This window comes from Chlorocebus sabaeus, chromosome 15, assembly GCF_047675955.1.
Source record: "Chlorocebus sabaeus isolate Y175 chromosome 15, mChlSab1.0.hap1, whole genome shotgun sequence".
In the NCBI taxonomy this organism is placed as follows: domain Eukaryota; kingdom Metazoa; phylum Chordata; class Mammalia; order Primates; family Cercopithecidae; genus Chlorocebus; species Chlorocebus sabaeus.
In genome coordinates, this window is record NC_132918.1 from 39,392,029 (window position 1) to 39,400,447 (window position 8,419).

Genomic DNA, 8,419 nt, shown 5'->3' on the forward strand with positions numbered 1-8,419 from the left:
CAACTGTCATATGCAAATAATATTTCCTAAAACAGCACTGTAAATAGATAACCTGTGTCATGGAAGAGAGAAACAATTAAAGAACTTGATTAATATTTAGAGATAGGGCAATAGAAAAGACAAATCTCAGAAATGCAAAATACATGTATGTTTATCTTCCATGGGTTCCTCTCAGTTTCACCATGCTATGTTTTTGACAGTTATTCTTTGAGAGATATGTCTAAGAGGTCAAGAATATCTTCCTAATCTTTCCAGCTCTAGTCTGGGTTAAAAATCCCAACAGAGGCGGGTGGATCATGAGGTCAAGAGATTGAGACCACCCTGGCCAACATGATGAAATCCCCGTCTCTACTAAAAATATAAAAATTACTTCTAGTCTGGGTTAAAAATCCCAACAGAGGTGGGTGGATCGTGAGGTCAAGAGATCGAGACCATCCTGGCCAACATGATGAAACTCCATCTCTACCAAAAATACAAAAAATTAGCCAGGCATGGTGGCGGGCGCCTGTAGTCCCAGCTATTCGAGAGGCTGAGGCAGGAGAATAGCTTGAACCTGGGAGGCGGAGGTTGCAGTGAGCTGAAATCATGCCACTGCACTCCAGCCTGGCAACAGAGCGAGACTCCTTCTAAAAAAAATAATAAAAAAAATAAAAATCCCTGAATGCCCACAGTTGCTTCTTTCGTAGCATCTTACATGCAGAATTTCAGATGTGTATTTATTTTTCAGTCTCTCTTCTTGAAAACAAAAATCATTTTAGCCTCACCTCACGTGGTGGGGTTGGTGGCTACCCTCAGTGTTGCCTGCACCAGTATCTACCAGGAGTGCAACCAATAGATCTGGCAACTTTGTATCATGTTTTCTAGTAAACCTACCAACAGTCACTGTGCATATTCAAGTGGAGAGAAGTCCAAGCAGTGGCCACTGTAGCACTGGCCATCCTTTACAGGACTGGGCACCTAATTCACCTTCCTGTCTCCACTTCCCTGCACCCACTAGGAGTCCTGCAGACACAATCAGCCCGAAGCCAGGGCGGCTTCCTTCCTTTTCTGGCAACATGGCAGACCGCCAAGCTGGAGTGACTCTGGGGCGGCCGCATTTTTCGTGCCAGATTCTCGCCACTTTGGGTGTTACCAAGTTGATGCCACTTTCACACGAAGTTATCAGCAGACAAGCCACAATTAATATAGGTACAATTTGTCAGGTAGCTCATGAGAAATCCACCCTTGTCAAAGCTATTTCTGGAGTTGAGACCGTCAGGTTCAAAAATGAACTAGAAAGAAATATTACAATCAAGCTTGGATATGCTAATGCTAAGATTTATAAACTTGATGACCCAAGTTGCCCTAAGCCAGAATGTTATAGATCTTGTGGGAACACTACATCCGATGAGTTTCCTACAGACATTCCAAGGACCAAAAGGAACTTCAAATTAGTCAGACATGTTTCCTTTGTGGAGTGTCCTGGCCACAATATTTCGATGGCTACTGTGCTGGATGGTGCAACAGTGATGGATGCAGCTCTTCTCTTTATAGCTGGTAATGAATCTTTTCCTCAGCATCAGACATCTGAACACCTGGCTGCTATAGATATCATGAAGCTGAAGCATAATTTGATTCTACAAAATAAAATTGATTTCATTAAAGAAAGGCTAAAGAACAATATGAACAGATCTTTGCATTTGTACAACGTACATAGCAGAGTGAGTTCCCATTATTCCAATTTTAGTTCAGCTGAAATACAGTATTGACATTGTGAGTACATAGTAAAGAAAATTCCAGTACCCTCAAAAGACTTTACTTCAATACCCCAACTTACTGTTACTAGATTTTTTGATGTCAAAAAACCTGGCTTTGAAGTTGATGACCTTAAGGAAGGTGAAGCTGCTGGTGGTAGTGTGTCCGGAGTTTATTCCTTCTGGTGGGTTGTTGGTCTTGCTGACTTTAAGAATGAAGTCACAGACCTCCTGGTGAGTGTTACAGCTCTTAAAGGTGGTGCATCTGGAGTTCGTTCCTTCCGGTGGGTTCCTGGTCTGGCTGACTTCAGGAATGAAGCTGTAGAGCCTCATGGTGAGTGTTACAGCTCATAGAGGTAGTGTGAACCCAAAGAGGGAGCAGCAGTAAAATCTATTATGAAGAGTGAAAGAACAAAGCTTCCACAGCATGGAAAGGGACCCAATCATGTTGCTGCTGCTGGCTCCTGCCGCCAGCTTTTATTCCTTTATTTGGTCCTGCCCTGTGTCCTGCTGATTGGTCCATTTTACAGAGTGCAGATTGGTCCATTTTTGCAGAAGGCTGATTAGTGCATTTACAATACTGTAGCTAGACACAGAGCACTGATTGGTGCATTTACAATCCTGTAGCTAGACACAGAGTGCTGATTGGTGCATTTACAATCCTTTAGCTAGACAGAAAAGTTCTCCAAGTCCCCACCCAACCCAGAAAGTCCAGCTGGCTTCACCTCTCATTAATCTCCTAAAAGGAGTGTTAAAGGTGGGCCGGGAGATAGAAGTCAGACCTGGTATTGTCTCCAAAGACAGTGAAGGAAAACTCACGTATAAACCAATCTTTTCCAAAATTGTATCACTTTTTGGCGAGGGTAATGATCTGCAATATTCTGCTCCAGGTGGTCTTAGTGGAGTTGGAACAAAAATTGACCCTACTTTGTGCTGGGCTGACAGAATGGTGGGGTAAGTACTTGGTGCATTCAGAACCTTACTTGAGACATTCACAGAATTCGAAATTTCCTGTTTCCTACTTAGACAGCTTCTAGGTGTACGCACTGAAGGAGACAAGACAGCAGCAAAGGTACAAAAGCTGTCTAAGAATGAAGTGCTCATGGTGAACATAGGATCTCTGTCAACAGGAGGAAGATGTAGTGCTGTCAAGGCTGATTTGGATAGAATTATTTTGACCAATCCAATGTGCACAGAAGTAGGAGAAAAAAATTCCCTTAGCCAAACAATTGAAAAACACTGACATTTAATTGGTTGGGGTCAAATAAGAAGAGGAGTGACAATCAAGCCAACAGTAGATGATGACAGAAGAATGCCAGTTAAATAATACATTTAGATGGAGTTAGAAGATGGAATTTCTCTTACCAACCAAGGGGCTTATTTTCAAGGCAGTACTATGAAATTGATTTCACAGTTCATTACCTTAGTAGGTAGCAGTAAGCTTATTCTCATTTTTTTGGTTGTGAAAACTTAACAGGATCTACAATTAATGTAAAAATTGGCATGATGTTTGATTAAATCTACATTTTAGCAGAAGTTAAGCATTCCCATATGTCTAAATTATACATCAGTGCAGTTTGAAATGAAACTTTGCTACAACCAGCCTTTGCTGTAGTACACATACATACTACTGAAACTCCCTGAAATAAAGATTTTCTTTTATTTCATGATTTGTCTTTGCATGACTCCAGGCAAAAGGACTATCGTACCAGCAAAAAAAAAAAAAAAAAAAGAAAAAAAAAGAAAAAAAGAAAGAAAAAAACACCACAAATTCTCTTTGAAGACCAACTCCCTTTTCTTTGGCCTCATATTTTATGTTGCTTTATCTTTGAAATTTTGCCTGAAAAGGAAATTAATGGGTTCAAATGAAGCTATTCTTTAGAGCATGAGTGCTTGTTCCCATGGACAAATCTTCTTTCCCCTTACCAACTTCCTTGCCTGAAAAACAGGAAACCAGAGTCAGAGGTTATCTGCCACTCCCTGCCTTGAGATTATTTCTGCATTGTTTTATGCCTGAAACCCAATAGTCTTCCTCCATTGGAAAATACGGTTATACCACATGATTCTAGATGAGTAAAAAAGATCTTTCTAGGCCTTCGTTTTATGGGTTTTTTTAAACTGTTAAATTGTGGTCATGACATAGATTCTAATATTCCTAATCTTTGAATGTTTCAAAAAGTAAAAAATGTTAGAAAGTAATGACTGAGTCTTTTTGATTTTTAATGTATTCCCCATGTCGCTGTACTTACGGTACTTCTTTTTTTTTTTTTTTTTTTTTTTTTTTTTTTTTTTGAGACAGGGTCTTGCTCTGTCTCCCAGGCTGGAGTGCAGTGGCACGATCCTGGCTAATTGCAACCACCACCTCCTGGGGTCAAGTGATTCTCCTACCTCAGCCTCCTGAGTAGCTGGGAATACAGGCACCCGCCACCACGTCTGGCTGATCTTTGTATTTTTCATAAAGACAGGGTTTCCCCATGTTGGCCAGGCTGGTCTTGAACTCCTGACCTCAAGTGATCTGCCTGCCTTAGCCTCTCAAAGTGCTTGGATTATAGGCATGAGCCGCTGCACCTGACTTGTTTTTCTTTATTTATGTTTTTGCTTCATAAGAGGTTCTGTTGAGCAGTGATTCCCAGCTGTGGCTGATATACAATTGCTAGGCAAGCTTTAAAAAAAAAAAAAAAAAAAAAATGCCCCACAGAGATTCTGATTTAATTGGCTTGGAGTAGAACTCAGGCGTTGATATCTTTAAAAATTCTCCCCAGTGTTGAGAAACAAATTTGGAGAGTTGAGAAGTAGGTATATTAAATTACAGAATCTTACTGAGTAGTCTGGTAATACTCTTTGCTTTGCTTAAATTTGCATTGAGATGGAATCTGAAGCCACTGTCATCATATTGTGCTCCTTTGAATGTTCAAGTTTCGTTGTAGAAATTTAGAAGCTCTATGTTTATCTAAGTTGATGTTTTGAGGAAGCATATTAATTTTATATACTTGACTGACTGTGAAGGTTGTGTTGTAGCATGAGGAACACAAATAAAACAATCCTAAATGAAAAATTAATTTTAAAACAATTTTAAGGGATTTAGAGTAGGGAAAATATGTACAGATATTGGAACTTTTATTGCTGAGTAGGAATTTGTGCAGTTGTATTGTTGAACAAAAAACTATGTCCATAGGTGAATTTTTTCATTTATTATTTATTTTACTTTATTTTTTGGACAGGGTTTCACTCTGTTGCTGAGGTGGGAGTGCAGTGCCATGATCTCAGTTGACTGCAACCTTCGCCTCCCGGGTTCAAGCAATACTCCTGCCTTAGCCTCCCAAGTAGCTGTGAATACAGGCATGTACCACCACACTCGGCAATTTTTTTTTCTTTTTCTTTTTCTTTTTTTTTTTTTTTTTTTTTTTTGAGTAGAGAGACAGAGTTTCACCATGCTGGCCAGGCTATTCTCAAACTCCTGACCTCAAGTGATCTGCCCACCTCAACCTCCCAAGGTGCTGGGATTACAGGCATGAGCCACCGTGCCCGCCCTGTTCATAGGTGAAATTCTTTTGAAAAGCAGTTCTATTATAGCAGATTCTATATTTAAGCAATGAGCTGAACAACCTGGGTTTCCTTTTTGTTTTCACATAAAATCTGCTGGTAAATAGAAAAACCATATCGTGATCATTAATATAAAGAAATGCAAACAATTTATCAGAACATAAAATCAATGCATTAATTAAAAGAAATTAATTTTTTAATTAAAAATTAATTTTTAATTTATTTTTTTGGACGGGGTTTCACTCTGTCGCCCAGGTGGGAGTGCAGTGACATGATCTCAATTGACTGCAACTGAGAAAAAGAAAGTTAACAGAGCATGTTGCTGAGACTTTGTTTATATCTATACCTCAAGATTGTATTATTGGTGGTTTCATTTTACAAAAGAAGGATGGAAGGAAGGGAAGAGGGAGAAAGAAGGGAGAGGAAAACTATTTTATTTATAATCCAGACTTTTGAGCACATATTTAAGGTTCAGAAATACATGGATTTCCTATTTTACAGTTATCTCTAATACCGATCTGCCAGGACTTAGTATTTTTAGCTTATTTTTTCTTTAATTAAAATTATGTTCTTATGTAGAAGGTCTGAGAATTACCTATGAAACTGTATAAAATATAGATGTTCAGAACTCATCCAGGCTTACTAAATTTCCAAGTGCAGGAATCAAGCATTTATATATTTCTCTAATTACAGGTGATTCAAGTATACATCTTGGTTAAACCCAGTGCTCCAGCTGGGCGTGGTGGCTCACGCCTGTAATCCCAGCACTTTGGGAGGCTGAGGCAGGCGGATCACAAGGTCACAAGATCGAGACCATCCTGGCTAATGCAATGAAACCCTGTCTCTACTAAAATACAAAAACAAACAACAACAACAACAACAACAAAACAGCTGGGTGTGGCAGCAGGCGCCTGTAGTCCCAGCTACTCAGGAGACTAAGGCAGGAGAATAGCGTGAACCCGGGAGGTGAAGCTTGCAGTGAGCCAAGATTGCACCACTGCACTCCAGCCTGGGCAAGAGTGAGACTCCATCTCAAAAAATAATAATAATATTCTCTTTGAAGCAATTGTGAATGGAAGTTCATTCATGATTTGGCTCTCTGTTACTGGTGTATAAGAATGCTTGTGATTTTTGCACATTAATTTTGTATCCTGAGATTTTGCTGAAGTTGCTTATCAGTTTAAGGAGATTTTGGACTGAGATGATAGGGTTTTCTAAATAAACAATCATGTCATCTGCGAACAGGGACAATTTGATTCCTTCCTTTCCTAACTGAATACTCTTTATTTCTTTCTCTTGCCTGATTGCCCTAGCCAGAACTTCCAACACTATGTTGAATAGGAGTGGTGAGAGAGGGCATCCTGTCTTATGCCAGTTTTCAAAGGGAATGCTTCCAGGTTTTGCCCATTCAGTATGATATTGGCTGTGGGTTTGTCATAAATAGCTGTTATTATTTTGAGATACACTCCATCAATACCTAATTTATTAAGAGTTTTTAGCATGAAGGGCTGTTGAATTTTGTCAAAGGCCTTTTCTGCATCTATTGAGATAATCATGTGGTTTTTGTCTTTGGTTCTGTTTATATGCTGGATTACTTTTATTGATTTGCATATGTTGAACCAGCCTTGCATCCCAGGAATGAAGCCCACTTGATCATGGTGGATAAGCTTTTTGATGTGCTGCTGGATTCGGTTTGCCAGTATTTTATCAAGGATTTTTGCATCGATGTTCATCAGGGATATTGATCTAAAATTCTCTTTTTTGTTATGTCTCTGCCAGGCTTTGGTATCAGGATGATGTTGGCCTCACAAAATGAGTTAGGGAGGATTCCCTCTTTTTCTATTGATTGGAATAGTTTCAGAAGGAATGGTAGCAGCTCCTTCTTGTACCTCTGGTAGAATTTGGCTGTGAATCCGTCTGGTCCTGGACTTTTTTTGGTTGGTACGCTATTAATTATTGCCTCAATTTCAGAGCCTGCTATTGGTCTATTCAGGGATTCAACTTCTTCCTGGTTTAGTCTTGGGAGAGTGTAAGTGTCCAGGAAATTATCCATTTCTTCTAGGAATCCAACTTACAAGGGATGTAAAGGACCTCTTCAAGGAGAACTACAAACCACTGCTCAGTGAAATAAAAGAGGACACAAACAAATGGAAGAACATACCATGCTCATGGATAGGAAGAATCAATATTGTGAAAATGGCCATACTGCCCAAGGTAATTTACAGATTCAATGCCATTCCCATCAAGCTACCAATGACTTTCTTCACAGAATTGGAAAAAACTGCTTTAAAATTCATATGGAACCAAAAAAGAGCCCACATTGCCAAGACAATCCTAAGCCAAAAGAACAAAGCTGGAGGCATCATACTACCTGACTTCAAACTATACTACAAGGCTACAGTAACCAAAACAGCATGGTACTGATACCAAAAAAGAGATATAGACCAATGGAACAGAACAGAACCCTCAGATATAATACCACACATCTACAGCCATCTGATCTTTGACAAACCTGACAAAAACAAGAAATGGGGAAAAGATTCCCTATTTAATAAATGGTGCTGGGAAAATTGGCTAGCCATCAGTAGAAAGCTGAAACTGGATCCTTTCCTTACTCCTTATATGAAAATTAATTCAAGATGGATTAGAGACTTAAATGTTAGACCTAAAACCATAAAAACCCCGGAAAAGAACCTAGGTAATACCATTCAGGACATAGGCATGGGCAAGGACTTCATGTCTAAAACACCAAAAGTAACAGCAACAAAAGCCAAAATTGACAAATGGGATCTAATTAAACTAAAGAGTTTCTGCACAGCAAAAGAAACTACCACCAGAGTGAACAGGAAACCTACAGAATGGGAGAAAATTTTTGCAGTCTACTCATCTGAGAAAGGGCTAATATCCAGAACCTATAAAGAACTCAATCAAATTTACAAGAAAAAAACAAACAACCCCATCAAAAAGCGGGCAAAGGATATGAACAGACACTTCTCAAAAGAAGTCATTCATACAGCCAACAGACACATGAAAAAATGCTCATCATCACTTGCCATCAGAGAAATGCAAATCAAAACCACAAGGAGATAGCATCTCATGCCAGTTAGAATGGCAGTCATTAAAAAGTCAGGAAACAACAGGTA

At 39.3% G+C, this 8,419-nt stretch overlaps 1 pseudogene; it reads left to right on the forward strand.

Moving 5' to 3' along the window:
* Positions 1-1,055: 1,055 nt before the first annotated feature.
* On the forward strand, positions 1,056-3,060 carry LOC103241462 (eukaryotic translation initiation factor 2 subunit 3, X-linked pseudogene; annotated as a pseudogene).
* The last annotated feature ends 5,359 nt before the right edge of the window (positions 3,061-8,419 follow it).